Genomic DNA, 17,611 nt, shown 5'->3' with positions numbered 1-17,611 from the left:
TTTTTGGAGGGGAAACTGGGAATGGAGAAATTTACATGTAAATAAAGAAAATATAAAAAAAAAAGAAATGTAAATAAAGAAAGTATCCAATAAAAAGAAAGATATTAATTATTAAAAAAAAACCCTGAGTTTGGAACCCCAGCACCTATATAAACCATGTGCAATGTGCCTACAATTCCAGTGCTAAGCAGGGAAAAACAGGAGAAGCCTTATGGGTAGATGGCCAGTTAGCTCGACAAACTCAGGGAGTTCCAAGTTCAGAGAGAGACTCTGCCTCAAAAACTAAGATAGAAAATAATAAAGGAAGAAAATTTATGTTGTCCTCTGGCTTCTGTATGTCCATGCAGACATGTGCACAAGTATGCACATGTATTACTGTGCATTATGAACACATGTATACACACTCATACACACACAAACATAGACAACAGACACAGACACACACACACACATAGAAACAAAGACAGCACTGTGTACTAAGTTCTACAGTATAGTCTTCAAACTCATTTGGGAACCAGTTAAGAATAAAATGTTTAGACTTTATTCCACATAGAATCTGGGTGAGATTCAGCAATGTGTGACTGAACATTACTCCAGATAATTCTGATGCAATCTCAATTTGAGCATCCTGGCTTCATCTATCTATTCTTTCTTCTAGAATGGGCTTCTAGAACATATAAAATAAATATGCAAACAAACTCAATAATCTGTTCCATTAAAACTATCTTATTTTAGGTCAAGTGTACTAATGTCAATTTGATAAGCAGAAAAAATGATTGATCAGATCAAAGACCATGGAAAAACAGCAAATGATTTTGTCATTTTACATTTGACAGTTAATTGGATTATCATTAGCATTGTGAATAACTTTCATTACAGGGCAAGGTCCAGCAAGAATAATGTTATCTCTCTTCCCTTTCATTCTCTTCTTTTCCTTCCCCTCCCCTCTCCTCCCTTCCCTTCCTTTCCCCTTCCCTTCCCTTTTCTTCTCTTTACTTCTTCACTCCCTCCCCTTCCTTCCCTCCTCCTTCCCCTTTCTCTCCCCTCCTGTCCTCTTCTCTCTAGTCTTCTTCTCTTCCCCTCACCTGCATTCCCCCTACCAATTAATATTTATTATTTATTTTTATAAATGTCCATTTTAAACACTGGAGCAAACCTGTCTGCAGTGTTCTCTTATCTAATCAAGAACATAACTGCCAGGTGTGATGGTGTGTGACTTTAATCTCAGCACCGGTAGTCAGAGGCAGGTAGATCTCTATGAGATTAGGCTAGCCTGGTATACATAGGAAGTTTCATGCCAGCTGGCCTAGATGGGAAGATCCTATCTAAAACAACCAACCAATAAAACAAACGAACGAACTAAGAAACAAACAAATATCCAAAACCAAATCAAACCAAATCAAACCAACCAACCAAACACCACAACCACCAGCATTAAAAACAGCAAGAAAGAAAAAGAAAGAAAGGAAGAAAGAAAGGAAGGAAGGAAGGAAGAAATGAAGGAAAGGGAAAAAGAAAAAAAAGGGTTGTAATAAGTGGCGTCTGACATTGACACTAACCTGATCATCAGTGAACAGATTTAGAGAAGCCTAGCTTGTCATCCTCACAGAGTTACAGAGTCTTGCGGGCTATGGCCAGCCAGGTGCTAGTAGCACAATCTCTCTACATTCCTGATTCTCCAGGTGTTTTCAATCACATCTGGCTGCCATTCTCTCCATTCTTTGAGTCTTTTCTTGTTACCATGGAAGCCATAGAAACAGAGTAGCACCATGCCAAAACTGTCAGGGTGGAGCCGTTTATGGCTGTGATTGTGGCTTGCACACTGTGGTAGCAAAGCAAAAATTTCTAGAATGAAATGAGACCCTAAAAGACAGAGAAATAACTCAAACACTTTGTTCTACCTGACATTTCCTCACACATTCGTTCTAGGTTCACTAATGGATTTAATTGACATTTTATTGGAGTCTATTATCTGAGAGATTTGGGACATTTGGTGTCACACAGGGTCAAAAGCCCCTTATGCAAACATCAAGAAAATATGCTTTGGGTTGGGCCTGTATCTCAGTTGGTAGAGCACTTGTCTGGCTCGCACGGAGCTTCGCTTCAGTTTCTCAGCGGCCCATGAGCTGGGAGAAAGGTGGTGCATACTTGTAATGTGCTGGGAGAAAGGTGGTGCATGCTTGCAATCTCAGCACCGAGAAGTAAGGCAGGATAATCAGGAAGGCAAGGCCTTCCTTGGCCACATTTGGAATTTGATAGTAGCCTTTCATAGATGAGACCTTGTCTCAAAATGAGAAGGAAGGAAGGAAGGGAGGGAGGAAAAGAAGAAGGAAAAAAGGAAGGAATTTCACACAATTGAAAATTTTTCTATGGGTAATGTTACATCCCCTTCATTTCAGCTCTCAGGAGGCAGATTTCTGTGAATCTGAGGCCAGCCCAATTCCAGGCAGAGAGAGTTCCAGAGTTTCAGGCCAGGCAGTTGCGTGGTGACTTGTCTCAAAAACAAACACAAGACCAGCACATGTGGAAGTGGATATTCAGTGTTGAATCTGTGTAGGGGAGGGTTGAGGAGGTTAGTCTCCTTCCCTGAGAGAGCAGAGAAAGAAGCGAGAGCTGTGGTGATTCAACACAACTATCAGGGGTGCCTTTGGGGTTACAAAATCCCAAGGGCAAGGTGGAGAAAAGGAGGTGGTTTTCAGCCTACCTAACATGAGTAAACCCCTCGGGTTTAGGAGGAGCAATGGGGCATTTGGGTGGCACTGAAGTAGAGGGGATTACTGTCTAACATCAAAGTTTAGCCTCCTTAAGTATCTTTAAATTGTGGCATTTAAACATTACACACCTGGAGTTTTTGAACTTTAAGTACTGTAAAAAAGTAAATTCATTGTTAATGGAGGCATTTCTGTGGGTAGAGGGTTGTTATAATGTCTCCCAGGCCTCTTTCTTGACAGAGTTCTGGGTTTTCAATAATTTTGTGTCTGTAAAATGAGCAGCAAAGCCATTTATTGAGCTGGTACGACAATGGGAAGCTATGAGCTCAGGGTAAGAAAGAAAGCAGATACCAAAATTGTTGACTAAGTTATCTCCCAGTCTTCAGCATGTGTGTATGTTGTGTATGGGTGGCTATACATGTATTATATGCCCATACTTGTGGAGGCCAGAGGTCAATCAACCTCAACCAAAGTTCTTTAAGCATAGACTACCTGATTTGGTTGAGACAGCATCTTCCTTCGGCCTCTAACTCACCAAGTGGGCCAGGCTAGCCAGCCAGCAAGACTCAGGGATCCACCTCTCTCAGTCTCTCTAGCACTGGATTGCAAATGTGTGTTGCCATGCTTTGACTTTAACACAGATTCTGGGGATTAATTTCAGGTCCTCATGCTCGTGTGGCATACACTCTACTGAGTGTAGTTTTGCTCTAGCCTCTTTTTCAATTTTCAGTTAGATCCATGTTGACATATTAAGGTAAGTGAGGTCTCCAGAGGAACAGGAAGCAAAGCAGGTGATGGAAACAGATGTAGATCTGTACTTCTATACTAAGTTGGGGAAGGCATGCTTATATAAAGGCAATTACAGATACACAGTAAGTAAGATAATAATAATATAGCATTGAAAGCTAATATATGTTAGAACACCAGACAAGTCCCTAAATATGATTTTAAAAAGAGAACCTAGGTAAGGGAATGGCCAACCAATAACCAGCCCAGCTTGAGATCCATCCCATGGGCAAGCACCAATTCCTGACACTATTAATGACACTCTGTTATGCTTGTAGACAGGAGCCTAGTTAGCATGGCTGTCGTCTGAGGTTCTACCCAGCAGCTGACTCAGACAGATGTAAATGCCCACAGCCAAACAGTGGATGGAGCTTGGGGACCCTTATGGAAGAATACAGAGAAGAGTTGTGGCCCTGAATGGGATAGGAACTCCATAGGAAAATCAACAGAATCAAGTAACCTGAATCCTTGGGGACAGAATCCAGAGACAGAACAACCAAACCAAGGAGTATACTGTGCTGGACTGAGGCCTCCCTGAACATGGGTAGCAGATGTACAGCTTGGTCTTCATGTGGGTCCTGAACAACTGGAACAGGGGCTATGCCTAAAGCTGTTGCCTGCCCATGGAATATGTTCTTTTAGCTGGGCTGCCTTCTTTGGCCTCAGTGGGAAAGAATGCACTTAACATCACAGATACTTGATATACCAGGGTGGGGGGATATCTAAAGGGACCCTACAAGCTCAGAAGATAAGGGGAGGGGGATGGGGAAGGATTGTGGGGGAGGGGGATAGGGGAAGGATTGTGGGAGAAGGTGACTGGAAGGGAGGCAGTGAGCTGGATGTAATGTAATGTGAATAAGTAAAAGAAAGTGAGAGAGCGAGGGAGCGAGAGAGAGAGAGAGAGAGAGAGAGAGAGAGAGAGAGAGAGAACCTAGAAACAGCATCTGTGGATAAAAAAATAATTGGCACATATAAATGTATAAACATGTATAATATACATACACACCATGAAATATTATTCAAGCTTGAAGAGAAGGAAATTCTATCAGCTTTAATTACACAGATGAATCTGGAAGACATTAATGAGATTAAACACAGCACAGAAATACAAATACTTAAAGTCCTCATTTGTATGTGGACTCTAAAAAAAAAAAAAAAAAAAAAAAAAAGTTATACCTAAAAATAGAGAGCAAAATCACCACTGGAATTTTTCTCTAACACTAACATGAGTACTTGAAATATTCTTTACACTTCACATTTGAATTCAATTTACACACCTAACTGTTGAGTACTTTTAGTGGAGATTGAGTGGACACAGGCAGATGCTGGTTGAATGGCACAGTTTAATTAGAAGGAATATAGATTATTGATCTACTATATAGCATGGTGACTGCAGCTAACAATGTATACCATACCTTAAAATTGTTAAAGTTATAGATTTAAAATAATCACACTGTAAAAATGGTTGACACAACCATCCCCAAAAGACAAGAAAGGAAACTGGTCCACTCTAGCATGTGGGCTCTGGCAGGCCTTGCTCTTCTCCCTATTCCCTCTGCCTTGCTAAAAACCATTAGATTACATTCCTAAGGCTAGCCCCCAAGGTATATTACCTTATTTGGCCACTGCCTCTTCCTGAGACTAACTACCAAGGTCCAGCTGTTGAAGTTCAGCCATCAAAAGTCCTATTTGTCTCTCCTAATTAACACGCCCAATCAAAATTAACCAACTCAATCTAACATGGGATTTCCCTTAACATGCCATTTGCCTGTGGTCCAGGCCTCCTTCTTTCTATCCAGAAGCAGTCCTTTGTTCTTCTGGGACAAATAACCCTTAACTCTCTCCCTTTCCCATTTTCTCCCCTGTCTCCTGTCCCCATCCTCTTCTCCCTCTTCCTCTACCTCCTGTCTTTGTCTCTTATCCCTGCCTTCTCTCCCTGTTTAAGCAAATAACCCTCCATGTGCTGAGAACTTGGTTTTGTGGTGTTTTGTGCCTACTTCCAGGTTTTGTACAGACAACCCAGAGTATCAGTAAATATATGTAATTATTCCATCAGTTAAAATAGGAAGGGGAGGCTAAGAAGGTACATGCTTTGTAAAGTCTTCTAAAATAGTCTCTGACTTACAAAGGCCAATCTCAGCCTTCATCAAGACCTGAGCTTTGGTTTGGAAGTTGTGGACTCAATATTTCTCAGGAGTTCCCAAGAAAGAAGTCATTAGCAGAATGCTGGGATTCTCAGGGCTGTAACTTTTATCACAAACCCAGGCATACATGAGAAGAGGGACTCTCAGCTGAGAAAGTCTCTTCATAGAATTGGCCTCCACACACGTCTTGGGAGCATTTTTCACTGCTGAATGATATGGGAGTATCTAGCCCATTGCCAACCTTGGACAGGTGGTCCTCAGCTCTATAAGAAAGGTAACTGAAAAGCCGAGGAAATCAAGTCAGTAAGCAGCCTTCCTTCAAGCCTGTACTTCAGTTCCTCCTACTATATCCCTGACTTAAGATCCTGCCTTGTCTTCCCTAGATGATGAAATATATCCTGTAATGCAAAACCATCCCACACTTAAGTAGGTTTTAGTCAATGGTTTATCATAGTACTAGAAACAAAACTAAAACATTTGGCATGTGATTTTGTCACTGCTCTGGTTCCTATAAGCAGCCTCTTACTTGCTCGTAGCTCCTGTTTCTGAGGCCAACAATCTACCCCTAGCTGGGTTTGGTAGTATGAGCTCTCATCTGCAAAATCAATGCCCATTGGGTCTCCTGTTAGGAAATTTGATTTGACACTTGTCTCCTAAATTTCCAGGTGCACCATTCAGCCAGATAATGTAACCACCATCCCCAGGGTTTCCCTGAGAACTTCGGCACCAGTGTGAATACCTACAAAGGTTGAAGTACAAATCTGGGGCCTGTGTTTATGAATCGGAATGATTGGGTAGGTCAAAGCCAGGTAGTAAATTAAAAGCACCTGCTGGGAACTGGGTCAAGTCTGGCTGTAGCCTGGAAATCGCACATGCTGTCTTTCATGGGTCCTGGGATCTTAGTGAGAGACACAGCAGGGTGGTTAGTGGACATTGATTGCAGCTTCTCGTTGTGTCTGTGACTTCAGGTTAAGTTGACTGTGAAAACCTAAGGCTTCTATTTTACAGAGGAATCATTTGTTATGACTTCTCTAGAGTGATGTGTCTCAGACCAAATGAGACACATCATTAGGGTTGAAAATAACCAAGAACAAATTATGTTGTTGTTCTTACATAGTGTTCATGCATGTGCATGCACAGAGAGGGAGAGAGAGAGGGAGGGAGGGAGAGAAAGGAAGGGAGGGAGAGAGAGGGAGAGAGAGACCTAGTGCAGTCAAGTAAGACTTCAAGAAGCAGTATTCACTCTTATAAATAAAATGTGCTATTCGGGCTGGGGAGATGGCTTAATGGATAAGGTAGCTGTTGCCCAGGGAAGAGGACTGAGTTCAGATGCCCTGAGTCATGTGAATATCAAGCACAGTGGCATGTGTCTCTAATCCAGCACTAGGTATAGAGACAAAGAGATTTCTGGAGCTCGCTGGGCAGCTTGGCCAGCTAATTGATGATCTTTGGTTTCAGAGAGAAAGCCTGTCTCAAAAGGTGGGAATAATAGAGAAGGATGTCTGATGTGAGCTCCTGGCCTTTAAAAACGTGCACATGTACACCTACACATGTACTCCTGCACATGTACACCTGTACATGCACTCCTGCACATGTACACCTGCACATGTATACCTTCATATGTACACCTTCATATGTATACATGTACATCTTCACATGCATACCTGCAAATGTACACCTGTAATGCACTCCTGCACATGTACACATGCACATGTACACATGCACATGTATTCCTTTCTATGTACAGCTTTATATGTATACCTTTGTATATAATATACATCTGCACATGTATACCTACACATGTACACCTTCATATATACATCTGCACATGTACTCCTGCACATGTATACCTGCACATACACTCCTGCACATAACTCTTGAATATGTACACCTGCACATGTATTCCTTCCTATGTACACCTGCACATGTACACCTGCATGTGCACTCCTGCACATACATGTACACATGTACATGTATACCTTCGTATGCACACCAGCATATGTATACCTTCATGTGTACACCTGCAAATGTATACCTACACATGCACACCTACACATGTATATCTGCACATACACTCATGCACATTTACACCTGTACATGTATACCTGCACTTGTACAGAAACAAGAATAAAACAATAAATAAATAAATGGTAAAAAGAAAATACAGTGTGATATTATATTTTATATTTTCCTTTCTATTTTAGATGATTCTAAACCATTCCATTTTGTTATAGTAATAAAGGACAAAAGGTATAATATTCTTATATTTTTGGTTGTAACCCTAGCTTTTTTGGTGGAGTCATCTCTCCAGCCTAAGTATAATATTTTAAAGATTTATATGCTAAAATTTCAGTCACTCTTCTCAAATACATCCATGTTGATGGTTTGATTCTTGTTTGGTATAGCTACAAAAATTCAGTGTGGGATGAATCCTGAATTTCCCTGTAGCAAGAGGAGTGAAGAAGAGAAGGAGAGGAGGAGGAGGAGGAAGAGGAGGAGGAGGAAGAGGAGGAGGAAGAGGAGGAGGAGGAAGAGGAGGAGGAAGAGGAGGAGGAAGAGGAGATGGGGAGGAAGAAGAGGAGATAAAATTGAATAAAGCAAGTTGCTAGCTATCTACATTAGAACATTGTAAGGACAAAGCCCAGGAAAGAATAAACAGCAGCCAGAGGCCACCTCTTAAATCCTGGGACAAATGGCTGAGGTGCTTCCATGTTCTCCCAACATACCTCAGTATTTATCTGTTACAGGGTAGATTTGGCATACTCCATGATCTACCTTCCCTCCCTACAGATCTGTAGCTTAGCGGCAGGGTTGCCCTTCCTAGAGGCTCTTCTCTATATTGCCCAGACATTTTTGTTACCAACTTCTATTTTACCTTGGCCCTCTTGGCTGCTAAACCTAATTTCCCTGTTTTCCCTTCCCCCAACTCCTCTCCTCACGGGGCTCAGGTCATGTCCACTCTGGACTCTCCCAGATGTCCCTGCCTCTGGCTATGTATTCTCTTTATCTTCAATAAACTTTCTCCTATATCTTACCTAGCAGCAATTGTACCCTTTCTGTTTTCTTTCTTTTTCTTTTATTCTTTTCTTTCTTCTTTTTTTTTTTCATTCAGGGGATTTGTTTCAAGGTTGGTCCTTGGCTGACATCTGGAGACTTGGCCATTGACATGTTATCAGTAACTAAATCCTCATTTTAAATATCTATAGAATTGTTACTAGACACACTAATATAATATGCTTGCAACTCAACATTCAAAGCTCTGCTTTTGGCAGTTGGGACTAGATGTGACTGTCTAGGTCAGTGATAGCACAGAGTGGCGGTTTGCTGACTTAATTTCTACTCAATTTCCACCTTGCATTGTGTTACTAAATTAGACTGAAAACCTTTTTAGCTTTCCCTTTCTGAGTCAAATGGGCTTACTTTCCAAATAACAGTATAGAAAAGCAAGAATCTCATGATTCAGTCTGTACACCTGGAATATGACGGAAACATTCCCAGCATTCATTGGTGACCTCCAAGTGAAATACGGATTTCTAAATGCAGAGACAGAGGTCCTTGGACTGGCCACTCAAAGCCCCACAAATCATCTTGGGAATACTTAGGCAGCTATTTTTGATTATTTATTCTTTATTTTATGCAACCACTTCAACGAAAGTTCAAGGAGCAGGTTAGAGTTGATCTTCTGTCTTAGGCTTAGATTTAATTTAGAGAAATAAATGCTAACAAGAAATAAGTTTTTTTTTTTAAATTTTAATTTGAATTTTAATAGGAAGTTAGCTTAAGCTCTGCTTTCAGGTAAAAAGCTTTCTTTCCACAGCTGACATCATTTTAAGTGCTCCATATTGATTAAACACTTTAGCTAGATTTGTAAGTCTGATCAGAAAATATATGTTGTAAATCACAATGAAATTCTCTCCTTTGATCTCACATTAGCTCTTTCTCCTTTGGCTATGATGATCATTTCTGATAAAATTCTGGAAACTAAAATCCATTTGATTGGTAACAACTGCCCTTGTAAAACAATTCAACGTACAGTTTTGTTAACATGTGGGAGTACAGATTCGATGGGACTGGGACTCCAAAACAGGGACAATATACCTTGCAAGTTAAAGGAAGATCAAAACAGGAACAATGTATTTTGCAGGCGAAGGGTTTGGTCTGCACTTAAGAAAGTAAACTGCAAGTTAATAAGTTCCTGTTGTTCCTGTGTTAAGTCCTTTCATGTTAAAGTTTCTATTTGTAATTAAGAATAAATTCCTGTTTCTTAGGTCTGATGTAAACTGCAAAGCATGCTTTCAACCTACACTGAACTTGTGACCCCATTCTCATGATGTAATCCTTCCCCTTGTTCCTTTCCTTTCATTGTATCTTTCTAACAACATATGAAAGCCAATTCTCCTCCCTGTGAACACCTTATTCCTCCTATGAAGAGGACTTCAAGAGACCAGCAGGGGCTGTTCTCTGGAATTCCAGCTTAGGGTGAGACAGCTGACTGGCCAGTCCTTGGTGCACCCCCCAAACCAGGCTGCTTTAGTTGGACAACTGTGGGTTTGGTCTTTTCTCCTCATGATTCTCAAGTTTAAGAGGACCTTGCTTTGTCAAGAAAGAAACTGATTTCCCCGTATTCATCATCGATCAATAACCCGTAAACTCTGTGGTCAAGCCACTGTGATGATGACTGTTTCGCAGACTCTTTTGTCTAAGTCATAGGCTAACATTTTAGAAAGAATTTTATAAAAAAGACGAAAATTTCTTACTTGACACATAATTGTAGAATGCTACCCTCATGAGAGTATCTGTGACTATGGAGGAGACGCGTGAGATCCAGCTTCTTGACTAGACATTCCCCACTTCAAGGAGGGCGTCAGAAAGGGTCATCACCTAAGAGTCCTCTGCTCTCTCCTTACACCTTTGTGTTCTTTGTAATGCTGCCCTAATTACCTGTGGCTTTGTGATCTTAGGAGATTCTGGAATGAATAGACTGTGGAAGGCAAAGTGAAGGTGTGCACATCTTGGCAGCTGTGGGCATGTAGTCATCCTGGCTGGACAAGACATTGTAGTCATGGCTTTAGGGTCATCCAAGAACATGTAAGAACTCTCTGTCCCATACTCTCTAAGTAAGCCCTATCAACTTGTTGATTGTCCAAGCTAGACTTTGGTGTGTTTGTAGTTATGCTTTGTCATTGGAGCTCTATAAAAGAGGGTGGATATTTATTTTCATCTCCCCAGGGAAAGAGTTCCTGAAATAGCAGACTTGATTTCTTCTTTCTACTTTACTGGTTGAATATAAATTAAAGTTCTAACCTAGCCTATGTCTTCTTATGATGTTATTTGTGACATTGTTTTCTGCATCCAGACAGAACTGAGTAGGTATCTATAAAATCCTCAAGGTATGTTTAACAATGTCATTTAGTGTCATGTAGTGGCCATCAAATTTTAGCATGGTCATGAGAACAACGTAATGTCTGGGGTTTTGCCTCTCCAGGCCAAGTGGACAGCTGAGAGAAATTGATTTGTTGATATACACAAGTAGAAAAGTGTTTATATCTGGTGCAATAAGATGCTTGACTTAAATGCAAGTCTTGATCATTTGTTTTTTGAGTGTAGGTTTCATAGGATGAGACTTTAGTTCACTGAAGTTGGGACTATGTTGGCTATCATTGTAAAGGCTACTGTTGAATAAGCACTATCATTCATAAAGTCAGAGAGATTGAAAAGTTGGAATTTGTCTTTGAAAGTGTTCTTCATTCATAGGTGACATGTAGAATCTGAGGTTATGAAATGACATAATGAAACTAGCCACAGATCCTATGTGTTCATATGCTCTGGAATCATGGTTTTTACTCTAAACAAAATGAAAAGTATTTTCCTGCTGGCAGATAGTTTGAGGAAATTCTTGACCAGAGGACCCTGAGTTTAGGGGCTTGAGTAAAGGACTCAGGGTGGCCTCTTCCTCTCCTGCCCTCACCTACATCTCTGCTCCAGGGTAATGTGTTAAAAAGAACATCAAAGGTGAACTTGATCAGTAGAACTGAGGGCTAAATTTCTGTAGAGCTTGGCTACACCAGGGAGCTTTCTAAGGAGGCAAGCTTACAAGCTAATGCAAACTTAATTGTTATCCCTCTTCCTGTACTGCACAGCAGCTAAAGCTTCTCTCTGGCCTGTCCCCTTCCTCTAGACATGCAGTCTGATGGATACCCTTGGCACCCCATCACTGTGATCCACATAGCATGCTCCCGATTTTCACTTTTCTATGCCACTGTATGGCCTTCAGTAAATCCTCAGTCCAATGTCACATCAAAGTATAAGAGCTGAATTTTTTTTTTTATCAGCATAACTCAATGCATGTGAGGACAGGGAATGAGCAATAAATGGGATTGTTCAAAATTAACCCACTATTTGGACTAGAAGAAGTTAAAATAGATGGCACAATGATAGGAAACAATGTGTAAAGCCAATGGTTCCCATTTGAACTTGCCACTATCAACTGTTATTTATTAAGCTTATTCTCTGACAATTTCATTTACGCATATAATGCATTGTGGTTAGTTTTATCCTCTCTCTTATATCTCTCCCATTCCTCTTTCCTGCAGCTCCCTGGCCCAAGTTCATGTCTTTTTGTTTTGTTTTATGAGCCACTGAATTTAATGATGTCAATGTGATCATGGGTACATTATACATATGAGCATGGTGGGTGCACCAGTGGGTACAACTGAAGTCAATACTTCACCCCCAAGAATCTATCACTAACCAAATAATAGTTCGCCAGGGACTCCAGGGAATCTAATGAATGCTTCTGTCTACACCTAAATGCTGATGGATCTAGTCTTATGTAGGCTCAGTAGAGGCAACTGCAGCTGCCTGCTGTGAATAGGTTCAGGACGGCAATGGTCATGTCATGCCCAGAAGGTAGTGTTTCATAGCCAGCCCTCCTGTCATCTGGCTTATTATTATTGTTTGAAACAGGATTTCATGAATTCCCTGCTGGCCACAGACTTGCTCTGTGGTGGAGAATGACCTTGGATTTCTAATCCTCTGCCTGCCACCCCCGCCCCCCCGAATGCTAGGATTACAGAAGTGGATCGCCATGCCCAGTTTTGAAGATGCTGGACACTGAACCCAGGGCTCCATGTATGCAAGGCAAGAGCTCTACTGACTCAGCTCTATGCTTAAGAGGTGTTTTCAAACCATTTGAATAATAGCATCCCATAATATACATGAAATAAAATGAGCACACCTCTCATCCTGTGCACCAGAGGAAACTATTGCTACTTTCTTGGTCAACATTTTTCTCATTTCCCATGCATATTCATGTACCCCCACTTTGTCTCACCACTTATTGTTCATAAAGCAGCACGAGGTTTCTGATGTCATGATTTTTGTGCTCAAGCCCAAGGCCAGGGAAGTGAAAACACATGCTATTATCCGTTGCTGGGGCTTGTGGTATGGACTTACATCTTTTTCCGAGTCTTCCTTTTTCCCTTTCATCACAGTACTCATGTTCTGCATCATGTTACTTTGATCTCTGCCATCATCTTATCACTTCTGACAACCACGACATCTAAAACCTTTATTAGAGTGAACTTAGACATGAGCCGAGGCACAGGTCTTAACCTTGACTACACTTTAGAATCACCTGGAGAGCTCTTAAAACTATTGATGCCTGGGTCATGACCCAGGCTAATTAAATTAGTAGTTCTGAAGGTAAGGCCCAGGCTCAGCTGGTGTTTCAAAGCTCCCCAGCTGGTGATAATGTGCAGCCATGTTTGAGAACTGCTGGTTCAGAGCTTTGGGTACCAGGGCACTTTGGGTTTTAATTCTGTAATCTAGCACTGTAGTTTTCTTTATGCAGTAATGTATTATGCATAAATTTTTATACACTTGCCTGCTGATATTTTTATTCTTGTTGCTGGCAAGAAATCTCTGTTATGTGTCTTCTTTTCTTTTCTTTTGGGGAATTCAACTTTTTCTCTAAAGTTAAGTATAAAAATGTTTCAGGGAGATGGCTCAGTGGGTGATGCTCTTGCCATGTAAGCCTGAAGATCTGAGTTCAGATCTCTAGAAATCATGGATATGTAAGCAGGAGCCTATAATCCTAGCACTCCTACAAAAAGATGAGAGGTAGAAACAGGAGACCAGTGGGAGTTTGAGGGCCAGCTAGCCTGCAGTTACATAGCAGCAAACAGAAAGAGGCTCAGTGTTAAACAAGGTAGAAAGTAAAGACTGATGCCTGAGATGTTGCTCTACGTACATGCAATACGCAAGCACACTCATTTGCACACACAAATAATCCCATAACACACATACACATTCGCACATATACTCACACATACACACAAATAAACATGCATTATATACACATACACACACATCATACACACACTACACACACATATACACACACACATATACCACACACATACTTATATGGACACACACTCATACACATACACATGCAAAAACACATATTATGCACACATACACACATATTTCACACATACACCCTCACACATATACACACAAATATACCATACTCATATGCATGCACAGTCACATACATACACATACAAACACACACACATCATACACACATACACACACATTTCACACATATACATCACACACATATACACACACATATACACACACATATACACATATACACCACACACACATAAACATACATATACCACACACATACACACACATATACACACACATACACACATATACACCACACACATATAAACATACATGCACCATACACATATGCACACACACTCAGACACACATATACACACAAACACACACATCATACACACATACACACACATTTCACACTACATACCACACACATATACAAACACACTACACACACATACGTACATACACACACATATATACCACACATATGCTTATATAGACACACATTCATACACATATACATACTGACACACATCTCACACATACACACCACACACTCATATACACACACATACACCATACATATATACATATGAACACACAGTCACACACACAACATGTCACACACACAAGCCACACACATATGCACATATACAGCACACATATACTCATATGTGCATACATACATACACACACACACACACACACTCAGAGACTCAAAGTTCCTATAAATTTGGAAGTTGGTAATTAATCTCATTCTGTGTCACGGAGACTTTCTGTATTAAGAAAAATCATGAGTCTGGATCATCAATCTGCATCTACAGTTGCACATCAATTCTGGTGATACTGAAACATCTTGGTGTCCCTCTTGATGAAGATTTTCAACTTTTCTCTACTTTTATTTTTTATTTTTTTTATTTTTTGTTTTTTTCTTTCTTTTTTGTTTTTTTCTTTTTTTCTTTTTTCTTTTCTTTTTGGTTTCTCTGTGTAGCCTTGGCTGTCCTGGAACTCACTCTGTAGACCAGGCTGGCCTCGAACTCAGAGATCTGCCTGCCTCTCCCTCCCAAGTGCTATTAAAGGCATGTGCCACCACTGCCTGGCTTTTCTCTACTTTTCTAGCATTTCATTTTGGCATACATGTGCCTAAATGGGCATCATCACTCATGATTAAGAGATTGATAACATCATTCCCAGGATTTGGGTTTCTGTTTTAGGATACTAAGAACTATAGGAACACTGTCCATGTGGCATCAGACAGTCTTAACATGGGAAGAAATACTCAGTAAGATTAACTATCTATTAATAGTCCTCTTCACTATACTCCTCTCTCTCCTTCCTCTCCTCCCCTATCCCACTGTCCCCAATGTATGGCCAAGTCTTTTCTGGCCACACTGTCACCAAGACACTAGAGGTCTTCAAGCTTCCCTTAGCTCTCACTTCACAACTTCAGTCCTGGCATGATAGAGCATGCATCCATACTTAACAAAGTGTAATTTCAAAAGCCACAGCATTTCAGCAGTATACCCATGAGTGTTAAAAGAGCTATTTCCAGTCAGATCACTGAGGAGGAACTTGGTGCTCCATGTAACTACAATGATCCTTATGTGGAGATAAACGAAGGGTATGGTCCAAAGAATCCAAACAGCAAGTAAGATGTCACCTGCCATTTCAGGCTCTGAAGATGGCAGAAGGGACTCTGTTGAGACAGAGGCAGCCCCTAAGGCAAAAGACCTCAAGAACCAGTTTTCTCCTGGTCCTTCTAGAGGGGCATGCAGGGCAGCCACCCAGGCACTTATTCTTAGGTGTGGAGGGATTGTTAAAGTGTCTTAGCATAGTGTCATGAATGTTTGAGTTAGCTTGGAAGGGCCATGAATAGTGTGGCAGAGGACAAACGAAGTCAGAAAATAGTACTGCAAGTTATCAGTACACCTTTGTTCCTAAGAATCCCTTAGAAATATGAACTCCCCCTAACCACCTCTTTATCATAAAGATTGAAAATCAGAGGTAGAGTTGTATTGACCGAAGTGTTCTCAACTCTCACAAATGCACATACTATTTTAAGAAGCATTTTCAAAAAGACTATCTATTACTGTTCTAAAATGTATATATCTATATTAATGCATATATTACTGTTAAAGTCTAGGTAAAGTACCAGGGCCTAGAGGGAATGTTAGGCCTAGGTAAAATGTTAAGGCCTAGGTAGCTGTTATGTGGCTAGCCTGTCATTTTTTGCTATTACTAATATCATAAGGAAACTTTCTCATATGCTGTTTCTGCTGTTACTAGGAAACTTTCTCATGCCTAAGTTGATTAGATATTCTTTTATGTTTTATGCCCTTGGAAACCAATCATGATGGAAGTCAGTAGAAGTGTTTTGTATAGCTACCCACCATAAGCTTGGCCCAGAACCAGTTAACCAACAGCACTTCCTGCATCTGTGTTTAAGCTTTTATGGCATTTGCTTTTACAAGCTGACCTTGGGATAGACCCCCATATAAGAGAGACTCCTGTACCAATATAAGAAACTATGTGGAATAAGACTTCCATTTTGAGTGGCAATCTAGTAGAGTTTAAGTTCCCAAGACCTCCCTGGGAACTGATATCCTACTTGGCAGAAAGAGACATGTACGTGGGTAACTGACATTCCGGTTAAGACATGAATGTTAAACAAGTCTCATCCTGGTAGCCATGACAGGAATATTAGACAAGGCAAGTCCCTTGCCACAGTTAAATATCCCAACCAATGGGAACAGGGTTAATGTAGAACAAATACAAGTTTCTAAGACAATCCTCTATCTCCAAAACCTGATTGGTGGAATAACTTGGCACAGATGGTTGAGGAATTTAAGCTTATAAATCCTGTAGGATGTTAACTCAGTGCCATGGTTCAGTTCTTAAATCAGGACCATGGCCCTGATAAATCAGTCTTGGGGCGCATGCTCAATAACTATTCCTGTCTGACTGAGATTGATGTTCATGTGGTTTGTGAAGGGATTCCTGGACCCCAACAATAACTATACTAACTACAAACAATTAAAAATAATATTTGTAACATTGTAAATGTAGCTAAAGAAAGAATAAAGTAATTTCTAATGTAATGATAATATATTTCAACATGTACTCACTCAGACATACTTAGAAAATGAACATTTGTTGACGATAAATAGACATTTTAAAGTTTTATTTAAGTATGTATTTATTTAGGGTTTTTTGAGACAGGGTTTTTCTGTGTAGCCCTTACTGTCTTGGAACTCACTTTGTAGACCAGGCTGGCCTCTGACTCTGGGATCTGCCTGCTTTTGCCTCCCAGAGTGCTGGAATTAAAGATGTACACTACCATGTCTACCTTAATTTTTATTTTTATGTACACTTGTGTCCCTGTTTGTGGAAATGCACACATTCATGTGGGTCCCTAAGGTGGTAAGAAGAGGTTGTCAGATTCCATGAAGCTGGGAGGTTAAAACAGTTATAAGCCACCCAATGTGGCTACTGGAAATTGAACTCAGATACTCTACAAGAGCAGCACATACTCCTAACCACTGACTA

The sequence above is a fragment of the Mastomys coucha genome, unplaced genomic scaffold (genome assembly GCF_008632895.1).
Source record: "Mastomys coucha isolate ucsf_1 unplaced genomic scaffold, UCSF_Mcou_1 pScaffold1, whole genome shotgun sequence".
Classification (NCBI taxonomy): domain Eukaryota; kingdom Metazoa; phylum Chordata; class Mammalia; order Rodentia; family Muridae; genus Mastomys; species Mastomys coucha.
This window is presented reverse-complemented; position numbering follows the sequence as displayed.